Here is an 11,273-nt window from a genome sequence, read left to right on the forward strand (position 1 = left end):
ATTACTATTAAACTGGAATCAATAGCCAACCATGCAAAATAGTCTTAAATAAACATCCAATATGTAGCCTGCAGGTCCATATGCATGACACTGCAATGCAACTCAGAACCATAATGAGACCCCAAAATATTATGTAACTCGTGTAGAAGTTCAATTCAGCACTGCACAAGTCTGTAATGTCAAAAATTTATAAGTTAAACCTATTTCACTGTTCTTCGAGAAGTGTTTTTATTTAGAACTTACGATTTAACATTTTAAGCAAGTAAGCTACACATAACAAATGAAAAAGGCTGCACTTATGTACAAAGGAGACCCAGATAATCAAGTGCAATAAAAACAATATTCCAACTTAGATTACATAATCTATGCATTATACTATGCTTGCTGAAAACAACTGGTTGGCAATTGATAATCCAATCTAACAGTAAAAAGAGCTGTCTGACCTTATGGTACTCTTGTTGGCACTTTTCCCCCACAACTTGTGCGTGTCAGCGTCAGTTGAAAATTGATCTGAAAAATACCACTATAAAAATTTGTGCATCAATTTTATTCTGTCATACAACATGCAACAATGTATAAAAGCTTCACAACAGATAATATTACAAAAATAAATACAGCAACATTTATACTAATTGTTTATGTTGACAAACATACTTTTCCAAGACGAAGAATAATAGCTGACACAGACAATTTCACAGATTGCAATAACCACTAATACAAAACTTGCCATAATGCAAACACGCTGACAAAATATGTAGCACAGGTAGCTGCAGTTTGTTACGGCAAAGATAGCAAGATAGCAAACAAACTATACCCAGCTGTATGCACGCAGCTGTAACAATACACATGGTGCACCAAGATCCAAAAGAAACAAAGAGGAAGATGTGAGGAAGGCTTTTTTGTACTCATCACAAGTTATCCTGTAAGAGCAGATTATGCACTGCCTGTAATCTACCCTCAGCACATACGTAAATAAGTTACATTAGGTGCCACATTTACAAATCACTCATATGATGTTCTTGTGATTGTCCTTATTCCGATTTTTAACTTGGAAAGCATGACTGAGTTACGTAAAGGCTCCCAACGGCTTGGCATATATACAGAAAGAAGTGTTTCTATAAACACTGGAGGCCATGGAAGGATGACTGACACATACCTCTTTTAATTCTTTTGTCTTTGTCTTTGATTATCTACCACAGTAGTCTTTTGTAGAGTGAAACACATCCAGATAATACACTGTGGGCAACAAAGTGTGAATACCTGTTATTGATTTCTACCTTTCTCTGGTGTCCCGCTAAGGTAAGATTGGTGCGAAAAATTGTCTTCCCAATGTATGCGTTCCCCCAAAACAAAACAGGAGCAGATGATAAGCCACACCAATGGTGCGCGAAATAAAACATCTGTTCTTAACTTACCACTGCCAATCCAATCTGGTGAAATTTTCTGCTTTGTTGTGTACTCCAGCACAGGTGCTACGCAGTTCACTTGGTGCCCAAAGCAACTCTCACACCATAGCAGGATGTCAATTTTGTTTTTCAAATTCTAAGCGAAACTCTCGTTATGGGGGACAATTGCAAACTTATAGTTTTGCTTTGTATCTTCATTATGTTGTAGAGCAGGGTAGAAAGCAAGAACAGATATCTAAAATTTGGGTTCCCACTGTGCATTGCATGGATATGTTTCAATGAATGATAAAACTATTTGGTAGATAAACATATGAAAGATAAGAGAATTAAGCTCGAAGTCTACCATATCATTAACTGGGAATATTATGTGTAATTGAAATTTTGCGATTCCCAGTGAAGAAACAGTTTTGACAATATGTGCCAAGGCAACTAAGTCACTCATGCTCACAAAGGAAACAAAAACAAGAAAGATTACAAGAAGTTAGAACTTGCAACCTGAGGTGAGGCACCTCACGACTGATTTATGTATTTACTGAGCATAAATTACATCTGGCGCATAATCTGCTTGTACAGGATGACAAAAAATGAGTTACTCTTGCTTTCTCTCTGGGGCATTTGGCTCTTCTGAACACATGCACATTGTGTGGCACAGCTGTGTGGATGTAGCTGGGCACAGCTGTTATTCAGCATCAATCTGTTTTTATGGTCCTGTGCTATTATTGTAATTTATAATTAGCAAATAGCCTAACTATTGCGTTGATCAGCTCCATTTTAAACAAAACTTACTGACAGATTTCCCTGTTTATCGCTAACAAAGAGATGGGTACATCATTTCAGATTTCAAGAAACAGCTGTGGAACAGAACAAATGCTGAAGACAGAAAATCTACAGACCAATACTTTTTTATTAAATGCCATGTACTAGCCCTTTCTGCAATGAATACCATTATTAGCAAAAATTGTAGACTGCAAAAATAATTGGGAAATATTTACGAAAAAGTGCGCGTAAAAATATTTTGCCACTATGTAGGACATAACTAAGAAACACCAGCTATACAAAAACCAATGACAATTCAAATCTACATAAAACTCCCTATGAATGGCAGTATATTCAAACCTCTAGTACAAATTAAAAAAAAGTTGTTTCGAGAAGCACTTCCCCTTAATAAGTGGGTGTTAGTGTTTCTACAAAAGGGTTAGAAAATGCCTTCCGGCATACCATAGGGAGTTTTATAAATAGCACATGCACGAATCTGCCTAGAAAGTCCCACGCCCTGCTTGTATTCCTTAGTCATTTTTCTGCATTCTGTTGTATGTCACCGTTTGGATCCCTTAACACTGAGTGCGCAAAACCAAAAAACAGCCTATTAATACACTGAATTTTTAGCCTGTAAAGGGGTTGTGTGGCAATGGGGGCAGCCAACTCTAGTGTGAGAACAAACAAATATTTGTTCTCGCGTTAGTGAAACCAGTCAAAATATAATCTCACAAATTTGGAAATGAATGCACAAAGAACCTTGCTGATTGTCACATTATTGTCCTGAACAAGATCTTTTGGTGTTTACAATTCCTAGTTTAATTCACTTTCCTCTAGTAAATGGGCTCTGACCTAGAATACTCAGTGTAGGAGACTAACCCAGACCTGGAAGCCAATGTTTAAATCTGAAATAAACACATTCATCCCCCGACCACATGGCACTGCTTCGTCATCAGAAGAAGCATGCATCCATGGACATATAGTCTGTAAAATTATTTATACATGATCTGTAGCGTTAATCTTGCATTAAATTCTGAAAATTAAGAAATACATCTGCTATGCAAAGCACTGCTGTAAACCTGTGTGTTTGAGAAATGCAATACTCAAAAGGTGCAATACAACCAATGTGTGCATGAAACCTATGCTGCCTTTGACATTCGTCAGCGTGGAAAATAAGCACTGAGAAATGCCAAGGGTATCATAGCTTTTATGTCTCAAACCTTGTATGTGAGTACCACTGGTGTATTTGCAGTGAAAAAAAGTCACATTATTACCAGACATATGAGGGGAACCCATGTTTCTCTAGTTTAATATTTTCTTTTTTGTGCTCTTATATCCTTGAGTTTTTCAAAAATAACGGGTGCTTGAAATAAGTACTCTATATTGCTCTTAAATTTATCCTGCACCAGAGCCCATGTTATGTTAAATTTCTTGAACACATTGCAGTGCTGTAGGTTATCAAAGGAAGAAAAAATACCGTAAGTTTTCAGTTTAGCCTTATGTACAACAAGAATTAAGAACCTATCAATTACATCCACAAGTACAAAAGAACTATGAGAAACGGGGCATAAAGACAGGTATACATTATAATAGCAGGAGTTGATGGTGAGAACTCTACGAGAAAGGAACTATTAAAAACTAGGTACTAAAGAAACATGAATTATAATAATAGAAATATTTGCAAAGAATCTGAAGAGACAAATAGAATGTCTGTTCACATCACTCCACCCCAACATTCATCCATGGTTCGATAAGTGATCGATAAGAAAAGAAACAGCTGGTGATGCTGTTTGGATAGATGGAAACTGAGGTACAGCTGTCAAATAGATGAAACACGTAGAGAGGTCACCAAGTGTTGCGCGCTGGTTGCACAGCAGGTTTCGTTGAGCTCCGGACTCACTCGACACTGATGCGTTGAGCCTGGTTATGCGTAGTTCGCTAGAGGCCTGGCCCGAGTATGTGGCATGGCTTGGGTAAAATTTCAAGGCAACCTGAAAAACACAGATCCAAATATATAAGCACCAAAATATTCTGCACCATAGGGCAAATCTGAAGTTTACCATCTGCACATAGCAGATGATGAAAACAGACACAAGTCACCAGACTCAAGGTACATAAATGTGCAAAAGTATAAATGAATGTGAAGAGCTGCTTGTAGGATGGTATCCTTCATTTTGTCTTTTCTAGATCAATAATAGTATCTTAGCATAAAGTCAAGTGTACACGACCCTCCCTATTTGTGTCAGTAGGCTATTCCATGCCAGCTGTTCCAACCTGGCACATGACCACTTGGAATTTCTTTTTGAAAACTGGGGGCCCTTCATCATCATCATCATCATCATCATCAGCCTGGTTACGCCCACTGCAGGGCAAAGGCCTCTCCCATACTTCTCCAACAACCCCGGTCATGTATTAATTGTGGCCATGCCGTCCCTGCAAACTTCTTAATCTCATCCGCCCACCTGACTTTCTGCCGCCCCCTGCTACGCTTCCCTTCTCTTGGGATCCAGTCCGTAACCCTTAATGACCATCGGTTATCTTCCCTCCTCATTACATGTCCTGCCCATGCCCATTTCTTTTTCTTGATTTCAACTAAGATGTCATTAACTCGCGTTTGTTCCCTCACCCAATCTGCTCTTTTCTTATCCCTTAACGTTACACCTATCATTCTTCTTTCCATAGCTCGTTGTGTCGTCCTCAATTTGAGTAGAACCCTTTTCGTAAGCCTCCAGGTTTCTGCCCCGTAGGTGAGTACTGGTAAGACACAGCTATTATATACTTTTCTCTTGAGGGATAACGGCAACCTGCTGTTCATGATTTGGGAATGCCTGCCAAACGCACTCCAGCCCATTCTTATTCTTCTGATTATTTCCGTCTCATGATCCGGATCCGCCGTCACTATCTGCCCTAAGTAGATGTATTCCCTTACGACTTCCAGTGCCTCGCTGCCTATTGTAAATTGCTGTTCTCTCCCGAGACTGTTAAGCATTACTTTAGTTTTCTGCATATTAATTTTTAGACCCACTCTTCTGCTTTGCCTCTCCAGGTCAGTGAGCATGCATTGCAATTGGTCCCCTGAGTTACTAAGCAAGGCAATATCATCAGCGAATCGCAAGTTACTAAGGTATTCTCCATTAACTTTTATCCCCAATTCTTCCCAATTCAGGTCTCTGAATACCTCCTGTAAACACGCTGTGAATAGCATTGGAGATATCGTATCTCCCTGCCTGACGCCTTTCTTTATTGGGATTTTGTTGCTTGCTTTATGGAGGACTACGGTGGCTGTGGAGCCGCTATAGATATCTTCCAGTATTTTTACATATGGCTCATCTACACCCTGATTCCGTAATGCCTCCATGACTGCTGAGGTTTCGACTGAATCAAACGCTTTCTCGTAATCAATGAAAGCTATATACAACGGTTGCTTATATTCTGCACATTTCTCTATCACTTGATTGATAGTGTGAATATGGTCTATTGTTGAGTAGCCTTTACGGAATCCTGCCTGGTCCTTTGGTTGACAGAAGTCTAAGGTGTTCCTGATTCTATTTGCAATTACCTTAGTAAATACTTTGTAGGCAACGGACAGTAAGCTGATCGGTCTATAATTTTTCAACTCTTTGGCGTCCCCTTTCTTATGGATTAGGATTATGTTAGCGTTCTTCCAAGATTCCGGTACGCTCGAGGTCATGAGGCATTGCGTATACAGGGTGGCCAGTTTCTCTAGAAGAATCTGTCCACCATCCTTCAACAAATCTGCTGTTACCTGATCCTCCCCAGCTGCCTTCCCCCTTTGCATATCTCCTAAGGCTTTCTTTACTTCTTCCGGCGTTACCTTCGGGATTTCGAATTCCTCTAGGCTATTTTCTATTCCATTATCGTCGTGGGTGCCACTGGTACTGTATAAATCTCTATAGAACTCCTCAGCCACTTGAACTATCTCATCCATATTAGTAATGATATTGCCGGCTTTGTCTCTTAACGCATACATCTGATTCTTGCCAATTCCTAGTTTCTTCTTCACTGTTTTTAGGCTTCCTTCGCTCCTGAGAGCATGTTCAATTCTATCCATATTATTCAATATAGAACAAATCGCAATTTCACGCAATGCTTAAAGCAAAAAAAATTTTACTGGCGTAAACACTATGTAACATTTTGTGTAACGCACCAAACTATGCATCATAAAATGGCATAGCCAAAAAAATTGCTTCCTTCATTAAGAGGGACAAATTTTTAACAACAATGAAGAGAGGCCTTGCACCAAAAACTTAACTGCTTATTAGCCAGTGCTCACTTTATTATGGCCGATTAAAAATGGACCAAATGGCTTATTAACTTTATTTTCACAAAAGTGACCTACAGCAAAAGCTGTAAATTTATGTAATCCATGTGTTTAGGACTTGTGCTGTGTGCAAGAACTGGTTTCAGAAAGATACATTATGCAGCAGAGCAGAGAGAGGAGGATGAACTTGGAAAAGAAGTCAGTTTTGGTGTACGTTTATCGGCCTACTTACCATTGAGGCAGCCCTAGTAAATTTATGCCAAATACCATGTATGAGAGTACACTGTATTGTTTTTAAAGTGGTAAAGCTTTATCAAAATAGTTTTTGTGTTACGCAAGAAAACAATTTTACAATTGGTCTCTTGTAGATTCAAAATTTGCATCGCGTTTCGTCTAATACACACAGCCTCTTGGAAGCTAAGACAAAATGCATAGACTTGAGCATCCCTGCACAGACAGAAGGGAGTCTAAACTGCTTCGAAGTTACTTCTTTCATTGCTGAGTGGTTACAAGCCACTTCACTCAAAAAGACGCCGCTTAATTGCAGGTATTTACCTGAATATTTCTGTCTGCTGTCAGCCTGCTTGGCATCATCACTAAGGCTGCCAACTCCCTAGTGGACGTGGTCGGGACATGGTGGTGGCAGGATGCAGTGGCAGAAGCCGCCAAAGGCTCCCAACTCCCTAGTGGACGTAGTCAGGACAGGGTGGTGGTAGGACGCAGGGGTAGGAGCCGCCAGAGTGTACCTGCAACAAATTTGCACAAATGTTCTTAGTTCTACCACGTCACGATTTATAATAAAAATTGAGCTGTCTGTGTAACATGGCTACCAATACAAATAAAGGCAAACAGTTAGGTCCTACCACTCAAATAGAACCCCGACAAAAAAGAAACGGTACTTAAAGGGACACTAAAGTGAAACAATAAATCAGTTTGGACTAATGAAGTATTGTTTGAGAACCCTGCAGGCAGTCATTTCAAAAAAATAGTTTGATTATTAGATGAGAAAATGAAGGTCCAAGTATCAGTATTTGAATTACGCGCCGAAACCCCAGTGCCGGTACATCAGCGTGACGTCAGGGATTCTAAAGTATGTTTTCGCATTTGGGCTGTGTTGGCTGAATAAAGGTTCCCGAAACTGCCCATGTTTATTATTTGGTTCCTTTAGAACACAATGTAGTCAACCTGTACCGCTCTATATAATTAGTAGGCCCTAGAAGATGCCATCAAAATCCAAGACATCACAGCCCCCAGGTGCGGGAATTTAAGTAGGCGTCGCCACCCGTATTTCGTTCCTGCGCTTTTCATGGCTTGTCAAACGTCTTATCATTGTAAGAGTGGTGTTTTTGGTGTTGCAGAACGGTAATTTACTGATGCAGAAGAAATCATTTTTCACTGTAGTGTCCCTTTAAGTTTATGAAAATCCAAACAATGAAATAAAATGTGCAACTGATTTGTGCATGGAAGCTCGGTTGAAACCTGAGCTCATACCATCAAGTGATCTGCTAGCCAACTGCAAGCCTGCCACCTTAAAATGTCATTGTAAATTTCTTTACATGCATCATGTAAGCTGCATTAATACAAGTTCAAAATCTCTTAACATAAGTAAATCACCAAGCAAATTAAATTAACGAATTCCAGTGGTTGTTAATGCAACAAAGTGCAAGCTCGGAATGAAGCTGGCCAAACTGGGCAGTGAAAAATAACAATGTGGTTCTCTACATCTTGTTTTTCTGGCTTTCGCTCTAGCGTTGGAATATACAAGAATTTTGACATTCCTGATATTTCCCCCTGCTAATTTCTATTCCATAATGCATAATACTTGAGCAAGAGCAATACTGCTTTCTTTTAACCGTAAATAGTGATAGAACAAGAAAATTCACTGGAGCCAACGTTTTGAGAAAAAGCTCCTCTTTGTCGAAACATTGGCTCCAGCGATGCTCCTTGTTCTACGGCTCTCCATCATGTCAAATCTCTGTCTTCCTGTGTACCTCTGTACTTTCAATGTTATGTCAATGAAATTGTAATAACAGATCATTAGTAAATGTAGCTGATGAGGAATTTGGCCTTGTTGGTAGATAACGACAGAGTAACTGCGCAATATAGAGATACGGACAAAGGAGGCTTGTGTATGTTGTCTTCTCCAGTCATTGGGCGATTACTCTGTCTCAATGTAAAACTATTACCCTTTGCACAATAATACTAAAATGCATAAAGACAGGAAAGTGGACACAAAAATTACAACAGATAGCATCATATGCTAATGAGATATGCAAAAGTGCCTGCTACAATTTGTCTCACCCATAACGTGCTGGATAAGATGGCGACTTCTGGCTGTTGCCATTTCTTGAATACCTAAAATAAAATACATATCAAAATTAGAAAAATACACAGGACAACAGCAGTAGCCGAGGACATAACGCATTGTTTAGTACAAGAAGGTAAACTAATCTCTGATACACGGCAGACGAAATTTCCTTTATTAAGTTAGTAGAAAAATACACCACACTTCATTTCATTCAATACTCTCGGCATTTCTTGGTACAAGAAAAAAAGGTATTTCTGCATGGAAGCAGCAAAATAATAAATGGCCTTCTACTTTTACAAAATATGCTGCAGCGACTAAGCTAACTACAGCTGTATATACTTAAAATTGTTGTATGCACATTACAATAGCCAAGACAGGATAAACTTGGGTTCATATGCAGCTCACTGGAAGGTACAACTTTGCAGTGAACTCATTGCTGCTTGGCAAATATACGCATTAACATAAAACTACAAATAAAAGGATCCTTTTTTTCATAATGCGCCGGACTCAATATAAAAAAATCCAGTAGCAATATTACAATTTCACCACATAACACAGCCAGGTTTTGTAAGCCTAGTAGGATTTACTATATAAACGTTGCAGCAAGTTCATGCTTTTAAATATTTACAACCGTGAAAATAAAGATTACGTAAAAATAATACATTATATATAGGCTTAGATTGTGAGCTAATGTGTTTTCTACTTACAGCCAAATGCACATAAAATTTGTTCTGTTTCAGCGCTTTTAAAGCGCTGTGTCTGTTCGCTTGAGCAGCCAGCCGCTTTACCGCTCTTAAAATATCTGTGCTCCCACATCGCCTGACACTGACATACAGCGTTGTAGCGCTTTTATTATTCGCCGTAATATACCTAAAGCGCTAGTAAATCCTCAGAATACACAAGCTGTCTTTTCGACTACCTGTCTTCGCCAGCGAAAGTCACACTGGTGCGAGTATTGTATCTACACTACAAGTTACGCAGTACTTGATATTCTACGAATTTTTCGATGCGACAGGCCACTCGTCACTAGAGTCGTTAAGAACGGTGTTTCTCCTGGCAGTACAGCTTTGCAATAATTTCAGACGCTCTCCTGAGGCTTCCGTCTGCCAGTAGTATTTTCGCATACATACGCGCACGCATGCCTAAGAAACGTCTGTGAACTGCCAAGAGAAACGTGGAGCAAAATGTAGCCATACCGGAAGGGCCGAGTACGCGCCGTTTGTAAACTCGGAACAAAAGCTGATATGCTTACCTGAGACGTTAAGAGAAATATGTCACAGGTCAGTGCCCGCTGGTAGTCGCTCGTATGCATCTGGTCGTCTCTGTCCGTTGCGATCTCCCATATCACAATGAAAAATGCAGTGCAAACCGCAGTACTTCGGGCGCTTGTGACGGTCCGGCGAGCTGCACTTGCTCGATGTCGGCAAAGACGACATCGGCGACACGCTGCTGCTGGCGGCGGTCCCCCTCGTCGCAATCACACAGCACGGAAGCTCCCACCGTAACTTGCCGCAACGCCTGGTTGCAGTCGCCCCTAACACAGCGATTTCAGAACCACTCAACGACAACGTACTCGCGCGTGATGCAGCGCAACTGTAAAATGGCGTCATGCTATTGACGGCTTCGGCTTTGGATCATTTTGTATCTGCACAACTGAGCAAAACAGTTGCGCTAGTTTCGGTTTTGTTTCCTCGCGTTGAGATAAAAACTGTTTTGCTCACTGATAATTTCACGTCACTTAAGTAATGTTCACGAATGAAACAGCCATGAATTTAACACGCGTCTTGAAATACCCGCTACGTTCACTTGGCAGAAGCAAAATTTGCTCGTCCGAGTGTGGTTGCGTTTGAAATATCTATCGCGCTGTCGGAGCGTGCTCGAAGTGTGAAGACGCGGCGTAATTGTCCTTAATTTGCTTAGCTATAACGGTGCGGCTGCCCTTGATTTCTGTCGAGTGCAGTTTGCTCTGATGTAAGGTAGAACTACAAAGCCGCCCATGTTACTGAATGATCTAGTGCACCTGAAGCTGCCAGATCTACGGTATTTCCTCCACAAGTTCTTGCGACTGTGTGCCGCTGTCACCAAATGCGAGCGTAGTCATTTGGCGGAGATTTAGCAACACATATTCTAGAACTATAGTTCACCGCTCTATCACGACATGGAGAAGCAGCGTGGTTGCTCCTTAGTAAAATTTTCTGTTTATTGCGAATTTTGCAATAGCAATTATATGGACACAACCGCCGAAATATACCTGTCGGTGTTGCCGTGAGCTTAAGTATATAGTCAAGTGCGATAAGATCCCATCCTGCGCCGTTGGCTGGGCGCGTTAAAGGAAGTGTACGAGGGTGAGCCGAGACGTATAGACAAGAACGGCACCGAGAGCGGCGCTGCTGCGCCGGTGTTGAGAGCGCCGCATGCGAAGCAAAATTCTATTAGCGGGTGGTACCCCTCTCCCATCTCTCGTTCGCGCCGCCTTGATTTCCTCCTGCACTGCGCGTGTTTGGGCACGTTTCGTGCCACG

General features: G+C 40.7%; 1 long non-coding RNA gene across 2 annotated transcripts; it reads right to left on the reverse strand.

Annotated features, from left to right (window-relative positions):
• Nucleotides 1-529: 529 nt before the first annotated feature.
• LOC142587363 (uncharacterized) lies at nucleotides 530-10,041 on the reverse strand. Of its 2 annotated transcripts, XR_012829498.1 has the most exons (4): nucleotides 10,005-10,041; nucleotides 8,746-8,799; nucleotides 7,000-7,190; nucleotides 530-4,153 (listed from the first exon to the last, which is right to left on the reverse strand). It is a non-coding gene; the product is annotated as an uncharacterized LOC142587363 (long non-coding RNA). The 2 variants fall into 2 exon arrangements; XR_012829497.1 differs by lacking the exon at nucleotides 10,005-10,041 and having other exon boundaries at nucleotides 8,746-8,824.
• Between the last annotated feature and the right edge of the window lie 1,232 nt (nucleotides 10,042-11,273).

This window comes from Dermacentor variabilis, chromosome 7 (assembly GCF_050947875.1).
Source record: "Dermacentor variabilis isolate Ectoservices chromosome 7, ASM5094787v1, whole genome shotgun sequence".
In the NCBI taxonomy this organism is placed as follows: domain Eukaryota; kingdom Metazoa; phylum Arthropoda; class Arachnida; order Ixodida; family Ixodidae; genus Dermacentor; species Dermacentor variabilis.